The following is an 8,664-nucleotide window of genomic DNA, read 5'->3' as shown; positions in this document are numbered from 1 at the left end:
AGCAGAGATATTGTTGCGTTAATGGCGCTTCATGCGTCGATCCGGGATTACATGTGCGGGTCAGAAGGCCTTCCTCGTCAGGAAGGGGACCAATGTGATGTGATGTATCCCTCTACGAGCCTCCGGATCGGCGAGGGAATGTCACCCCCAGGATGACGGCTGGAAAACACACCGCGGTGGGACGGAATGGCCCTTCAGCCCTTGGCTGCGGACGACAATGTGCCCCACAGTGCTGCACTCGAGGGGGCCCCTCGACCCGAAGAGAAATAACGGGTCTCATTATTGTTGAATGGGGGGATCAAAATGAGTTCAACACGCACAAGGCTATCCCACGGGTCCTCAAGAACATGCGTTATTGTGCAGAATTGACTAGTGAAACTACCATCAAAAGGTTTGAGCATGCGAGCGGTGTGCGAGAGTGCAGTGGTGAACGCGCCTGCGTAAGCCACTGCACGTCTGGGAAACAACAGGGACAAAGTTCGATTCCCCGCAGTGCCCACCCTTCCCGCCAGGATGAGAGGCTAGCGACGCCATATAAAGTCCCAGCAGCTGAGTGCGTCATAAAGCCCCAATAATACAGTCATCAATCTAATCACCGCACAGGTGAAATATATACCGGGAATACCTCTAAATACTCAATTTGGCGTCCTAAAGCGTTCAAATGTACTTCTTTCTCATGCGTCACTATTTTCATCCATCTGTTAGCCACGACCTTATGTTAGTCACGGGGCCCACGCTACACGGCCTAAGACTGCAATGCCCTGCGGAGTTCTTTGTTGGTAACATATGCGAGCGCTTATGCTCAAAACTACGCTACATAATTTTTACTGCTCAATTCTGCCTGAATGTTGAACACGTCAAACATGGTTTGGCCATGTTAATACAATTGGTTGACTCATTTTTATTTTCAATCTACATTCGCGGAATCCCGGGCATCTCTGCACGACCCAGACAAAACTCTGAGAAAGTGTCTGGGTTTTATCTATATAAAGAGTCCACACAAGACCAATCATGGTAAAATGGAGAGCCCGGCGATTTATTACACATAAACACACGCACATGCATATATATATATATATATATATATATATATATATATATATATATATATATATATATACATAAAACGTGTCCACCAAAACAAATGGAACATATCCAACATTTTTTTGGGGGGAAGTGCCTTTTGTAGATCCTGTGCACCCATTCCCCAGGCTCTGGCTGCACCCCTGATGCAATCCCATCCCCACCGCAAATCCCGCACGTCTCTCGGGCACGCGAGGCGCCGCGTTCCGAGTCATCCTCACAGGCATTCAAGGTAGCCGAAAATGCTCCTTGGGTTGCATTTCCAATACTTTTGATTGACTTCGTCCAGCAAGTGAAATTGGTAGTACTTGAGGGCGCCCGAATGTGGTTTACAAAATAAAAGTTTCCCTTCTGAGCTCATTTTCAGCTATATACGCAATAAATTTTTTTAACTAGCTTTAGTTGCTAAGATAAATGCCACAATGAAAAATAAGTAAAGAATCTTGCGGTTTTCTATCCATTTTGTAATGAACAGCTGTGCGCTAGCTCAACGGTGACTTGGCTAGTTTACATTGCGCCACTCGGGCTTCAGATTTGTCGCTTACGTTACTGTTGTAAATTCCGGTCGTTGAAGATGGCTGCGGCGGCGCTGCTTGAAAGGGCGCAAGCCGTTTCGCATACAGATAAAGACAAAGGAATTGAACTGTACAGTAAAATAGGTAAGTATGTTGTCCACTATTTTGCCCCTTGAGAGTTGGTATTTCTGTCATGTTTGCCTTTTTGATACGTTACCTCATGCGCCGAATCTGTCTACAAGTTTCACAGACAGTTCCCTATACCTGCCCGGCTTTTAGTGTTATGTCAAATACAAATTTTAATGCACAGAAATGAACAGGCTTTAACCTGTCCTGATTGACAACGAATGTTTTTCAAGGAGTTGAATTGTTTTTAGAGTGATTGTTGGTAGGCAGTCTGGCACTCTGCTGTGTTACCTGGCTCCAGGGATAGTTCCCTTTCAGTTAAACAGCTCTAGCACCCCCAATCGCAAGCTTGTGCCCCAGCCCTTTGACTTGGAGAATGCGCGGTACAAAAGCTGGGCAAGACCTTTTTTGGTCCTATCTTGATGGTGGTGGGGTAAGCTGCTGTTCACTTCCCTTTCACCTTGCATTCAACCATACCCCTGCCTGATTCTTTATATGCTAGACTGTTCCTGTCATGTCCATGATACCTTTGTTTTTATGTTCAACTGGGTAAAGGGATCACATGGCTTGCATGGCTTAAGTGATTTAGAGTTGACATGGCCTTTCATTGACTTGCTCTCTGTCAAATAGCTAACTAGCAACTTGACATGGAGCATTACTCACAGCAGGCAGTCCTGCAATTTCTTTTGGGGCTAGAAGATCAGATTGCCTTTACTTGGATGCTTCAGCTGAGATGTGATAAACAAGAACACCAGATTGGTTTTGTGCCCATATGATGACCTCTTGAAAGTAACATTACCCCATGCCACAGTGTGGTGTTGAGGGACTTGAGCTTTGGTCACATGTGTGCATGCTTCAGAATGCCAATGAAATTAATGAAGCAAGATACACATACTATGGTGTTTTTAAGCATATTATTTTTTAGATATTGTGTATCAATATTACTGTCCTATTGTAATACTGTAGTATAATTTTGATTTAGTAGGCATAAGTTGGTTATTAGCAACAGAATGGTAGTTTTTGACTTTTTACTTGTAGCACATATTCATTGTTATGCTATTTTCATTTAATTCAATATTCTAATTTATGCTTTTATTATTAGTTCCATATATTTTTTATCAAGTAATGCAATCTGTTTTTGTGATCTGCAACTTGAAATCATCTCAGTTTGCTGGTTAATTTGTTACACCAGCATTCTATTACAGTTTTTTGTACATGATTATTAGTTTGCTTCATTTGTGTGCTGTTGGAATTTTTTTACACCTACCAGACTGGCACACCTTTGCTCATAATTGCTGCTTAAATTTTGAATGCTAAAACTGCGGTATTTGGTGAGATATTGAAGTATGGATAATGCTAAAGACAAGTTTCAATTGTATATATAGAGTACTATGTGAGTACTAATGAATGTGTACAGTATCATATTTGCCATCACAGTTACTTTGCACTGCCATTAAAAATGTTTTTTGATGTGTGTGAGCAACGGGACTGATGACATGGCCACTATGAACAGCACCTTTCGATGCATGATTTGCGACCCAACACACCTTAATGGTTGTGTCATGTTCTTGAAATTCTTGACATATCTAGACAGTAGACATGTGCCATGCCAGGGGAACCTCTCAAACCTTGTTGGGCTAATATATCTCATGAGCAGGCCCATCCAGTATTTATTACAAGGTAGTTGCAAGAGAAGGTAGTGGTACAATAGGAAAGGAGAAGCACTATGGTTATTGTTTAAAGGGAGTGTGACAACCTTTTTGTACTTGTCAGTTATTGTGAGATAAGATGCATCCATTTCATTGGGTTGCCAGTTACCCACCTCAAAATCCTTCTGAGCAGCTCATATGTTTGTTAAAATTAGGTGTGCAGTGAGAGAAATGTCACTGGGCTCCCTGTGTGGTTATGGGCTTTACATTTACCAACATATGTGTTCTGTAATATGTTTGTATTTGCAAACCACTAGATGATCAGAAGAGTAAACAAATAGGCAGGAAGTTGGAAGAAAGTTATTTGGGGAAAAGATATTCAAACATGAGGCCATTCATGCACAAGCTCAAAATAGTGTTACACTGTTGCTTTGATTTCTCTACTTTGGTGTTTTTTGAAGCATTGTCCTTGACAGATGTATCACATGGTCTAAGGTGGTGCACTGGTTCAAATGTCATGACTGTATGTGCAGGTAAATGGCCTTCACTGCCTGCTATACCAGTCATAGGTGTTCACCTGTACTGATGTACAAGCTAGCCCTGCAGTGGACATGCATTGGTTAGAACTCCCTGTGCCTGTGTAGAACTGCCTGTGTCATTGCCCCTGAGCAATAACATGGCCTTTGCAGTCAGTGGTGTCCCTTAAAGCATGTGATATTTTGCACTGCGATCCCTAAACAAATGAATATTGAGCTGCCCGTGATATTTGCTACATTTTTTTGGTAGTTACAGATCTAGCTTATGTGGCATGAGTGGTAATTGGTGGTAAAATATTCTTGCTGGAATTTAGCATCTCATTGGTCTAAGTTTTGGTTAAGTTATGTTAGCAAGATATTGTCTATGCCACTTTTTATCAGACCACTTTGAAATACATTTGAGACTACAACTGATTAGAACCAGATGTGAATGACAGTGCAATGGTGGTAAACTTTAGGGTCCTGCATAGAACAGCTAAGATTCCACTTACCCACCAACTTGCTAGGCCAATTGAGAAGTAGTTGAATGGTCAAACTAAATGTTTTCATTTCATTTCAGAGCTAGTGCAACCCAGGCAAATCGACCCACCATCTCAGGATTTGCATGGTGATCTTCAAGTTGCTGCTTGTCATTTGAAATGGTTGTGTCAAATTTGTTTCTGGTGCAAATAAGCAGATGTTATTGAAAAGGACTTTTCATGGACATCTTCTGCTGTCCAAATATAATTTGTTTATTCCCTTGAGGATAAACAAATCATTGGTTGCTTGGAGTGAAAACCAACAGTCCCAAGATCCAAGGGTGTGCTGTCTTATGCATCCATGATTAACACTCACATGCTTACTTCCAGTGAAATCTCCAGAGCCTCCTATCAGTGATGAAGAGACCATCCGAATCAAGGAGCAGGGCATTATGCAGTTGGGTGAACTCTTCCAGAAGTCAGGGAAGGCCAGAGGTATGTATGCTTAGGTGGCTTCACCTGTATTGCCTGTCAACTTGTGCCATATGTCCCCATATGACCAGATGTCCCTGTACCTTTTTTACTCCACACTGGACTGCAGGCCTCACAATTGTCTATATGGTGTGAATGCTCAGGTCACACTTGGATGATGGTTCAGGTGAAGATGATGGTGCAAGGTGATGCAAAAAAGGTCATTCAAATTCATAACGGTCTCGAGTTCAATGCCATTAGTTCTTGCATGCTTATGTTGGTACACTGACACATTGGTGAATAATCACATTAGTGGTTCAGCCAATACAGTTATCAGTGTCAAGATGCAGTCCGGAGCTGATGCATGGTAGCTTTGTGTGGCAGCTAAGGTCGACCAGTCACATGTTTTTTCCAACTTTTCTTGGCTCCCTTAAATGAGCTTGATACAGACCATTTCAGAAGTAATGTCAGGTAGTCTAGCTTCTCTCTCTCTGCTGACATTGCTGCTATCAAATAAATGGGAAATCTGATAAGGCATTCAGTGCATTTTTTCAATGCATATGAGATATGTTGATCACTGCCAAAACTGGGGAGTTGACACCGTGTAGCATGGTGCTTAGGGCTAAATGAACATTACAGGAGGCAAAACATCCCCAGCTGAGACTTGATTGTCATTTTCAGGGTTTCCAATCCAATCTGGCCTCCCAAATATGCCCGTTTTTTTATTTTAGAATGCATGCATTCATGACGTGGGAGAAACATAAGTGTTGTGGAGAAGTTACGTTGGGTTTGATGCATGTCAAACTGCTTTGCCATTGCTTTGGGTTTTGTCCTTTCACAGAATGTCATTCTTCATTGTAGACATTGCTGATGTGTTTTGCAACCAAATGTGTTGTGTATATTCCAGGCAGGCTTTTATTGTGTATTAATTATCATGCATTAGGTGTATCAAGGTAAAAGAAAAGGAGTTCGTAAGAACCTCCAGATAAAAAATTAAGTTTGTAAGAAACATTGTATCAGAGCCTGCTTACAAGATGTAGACTGTGGCACGTCGAGGTTCATATCTGCTCTCGCCTGGTTTCAGAGCTGGCCGACCTCATACGGGCATCGCGGCCGTTCCTAGGTCTAATCAGCAAAGCCAAGGCTTCCAAACTGGTGCGCGGCCTGGTTGACATGTTTCTCGACATGGAGGCCGACACGGGCATCGAGGTGCAGCTCTGCAAGGTCAGTGACCACCCGCTGGCCACCGTCCGAACCACCTGGCGACGAGGCCTTTTTGTACTGGTGCCCTTTGCCGCCGACGTCTGGTGCGACCTTGCATGTGCGTGTGCATCGGGTTATTCGTGGAAGGCACTGTAGCACATGTAATATCTTCTACTGTGTACGGGGGGGGGGGGGGGGGCACCACTGAGATAAACATCGCGGCTCGGACGCGCAGTGTTCCTCTGAGACGGTCCGCCGAAGTCTTCGGGAGTGTGCTGTTACGCGGCGGGACGGTCCGCGGAGGTCTCCCTGGAGTGTGCGATCACTGCCTGGTGTGGGCCGTAACCGGACGGCGTCCTTGTCCTCGGGCTCCGCGCTCCGTCTTCCGACGCTGACGCCCCCCCCCCCCCCTCCCCCGCGCTGCCGCAGGAGTGCATCGACTGGGCCAAGGCCGAGAAGCGCACGTTCCTGCGCCAGTCGCTGGAGGCGCGGCTCGTCGCGCTCTTCTTCGACACCAAACAGTACCAGGAGGCGCTCGCGCTGGGCTCGGCGCTGCTCAAGGAACTCAAGAAGCTCGACGACAAAAACCTGCTGGTGGAGGTCAGTGTGCCGAGTGGGTGGGTGTTGCGGGGAGTCACGCTGTACGCTTTAGCGGTGCGGGGAGTGGGCTGCCGATGAACTCCGGGAATATTACACTGCTGGATTGATATACTGGTGCAACATGAGCAGGGGACGAGGTGGAGTGGGGTGAAACGGAAAACTAGGCTCGTCGATTGCCGGCATGGAAGGCTGCTAGAGGAGGCCAGGTCGACAAACCAGCGAGCGGGCGCAGTTTCTTGCGCTGTTGGGGGGGGGGGGTGGGGGTGCGGGCTTTTATGGCCTGTCACGTCTATACTGAGCGTTGCTAGCGCGTAAACCCTTGCCTTACTCTCCACAACCGGCGAAACATCCGGTAATCGCCGCCGCGTCCAGCTCCAATTTTGACGCCGGTGTGTCCGCCGCGCAGGTCCAGCTGCTCGAGTCAAAGACGTACCACGCGCTGAGCAACCTGCCGAAGGCGCGCGCCGCGCTCACTCGGCACGCACCACGGCCAACGGCATCTTACACGCCGCACAAGGTGCAGGCGGCGCTCGCCATGCAGTCGGGCGTGCTGCACGCGCGCCGACGAGCGCGACTTCAAGACGGCCTACTCGTACTTCTACGAGGCGTTCGAGGGCTATGACAAGCGTGGAGGACGGCAAGGCGCTGCTGGCGCTGAAAGTACATGCTCATGTCCAAGATCATGCTGAACACGTGAGTGGCGGGAGTTGTCGTGTAACGCAAGCGTGGAGCCGTCAGGCAAGCCGCGTGGCTGTCGCTCTGGCATGCACCCGCTGTGGATCGTGTTACCGGCTTCATGCTCACTATGCGACGACCTGCGTGCATGGGGTTAGGTGTCATGTTGCTGCAATTAATTAGTTAACCTAAATTTGTTGCATGCACACATATAATGTTGAAATTGTAAATTTTAATAGAAGTCATGTTTGCAGTTAAATCTGAGTTAGGTTATCTCCAGATGTCCGCGAGATATGATGTTATCGACGATCAGTTTGGACCCCTTGGTTAAGTTTGTCAGTAATGACAACATCGCGATTTTATTGAATTTGGAAAACATGAGTGGGGCCTTACCTTTGTGACCATAACGTGAGAGTACATTTCACACTTTAAAAACGACAGGGAAAACGTTTCAACATCAACAGTTAAACTTTTCCTTTTGGGAGTGATGTGTGCAGGCCATCAAAAATAAAAAAATCTATGACATTGGCACCTGTACAGGATATCAGGAAATAACAGATGGTAGCTCGCTGTTGTGGCCCGTCAAATATTGCGAGGAATGTGCACGTCTCGGCACTCGTTCTGTGGGTTGAACAGCACCATTGTTTCCGAATCGTCGCCTGCGACGGGGCAGAACGCGGTAAGCGCCGCCTGGTGAGCGCTGTCGTAAGCTAACGTTCGGCCGCTGCCCGCAGGCCGGAGGACGTTAACGGCATCGTCAGCGGCAAGCTGGCGCTCAAGTACGCCGGCAGGGAGATCGACGCCATGAAGGCGGTGGCACAGGCCAGTCACAAGCGGTCGTTGGCGGACTTTCAGAAGGTACGCTCTTCTTCAGTGGCCGCCTTTTCTCACGGCGACAGGGGCCGGCAGCGCGACGTGCGGGGACAACTGGGTTTTGAGTGTGTATGTGGATGGTGCGTGGCACCTCAGTCTCGGCATAGAAAATGTGGTGCGTGCATGATTTCGCTATTAAGCAGATTCCGTGTCTGTTGTCGCAGACGTGACCGTCATGCCATACATCAAGTTGTGGCAGCCGGACCCCTCCCCCCACCACCCGCCCCCGCCCCCTTCCGCTCCCAAAATACCCAACACGTTGACAGGCCTCTAGCTGGTGAACATTCTGTGAAGGTTGCAAGGTTTTGTCTGGCCCACCCTCTGCACTTGACAAGTAAGTATTATGTGGCAGTTGCATGTTTTAGCGTGGTCCATCCCCTGCGCTGGGTATCGGTGGTGTCGATGCTCGTCTCGGTGGGTCGCCGCGGTGGTGACGGGCGTGCGCCGCCCGGCAGGGACTGTCCGAGTACAGCCG

At 47.2% G+C, this 8,664-nt stretch overlaps 1 pseudogene; it reads left to right on the top strand.

Annotated features, from left to right (window-relative positions):
- The first annotated feature begins 1,618 nt into the window (after positions 1-1,618).
- The window catches only part of LOC119097269 (26S proteasome non-ATPase regulatory subunit 11-like), a 30,511-nt pseudogene continuing 23,465 nt past the window's right edge, over positions 1,619-8,664 (top strand).

Source organism: Pollicipes pollicipes, unplaced genomic scaffold (genome assembly GCF_011947565.3).
Source record: "Pollicipes pollicipes isolate AB1234 unplaced genomic scaffold, Ppol_2.1 Scaffold_4295;HRSCAF=5057_pilon_pilon_pilon, whole genome shotgun sequence".
Classification (NCBI taxonomy): domain Eukaryota; kingdom Metazoa; phylum Arthropoda; class Thecostraca; order Pollicipedomorpha; family Pollicipedidae; genus Pollicipes; species Pollicipes pollicipes.
Note: the sequence above shows the minus strand (reverse complement) of the source record. Positions and strands in the feature narration are given on the sequence as shown.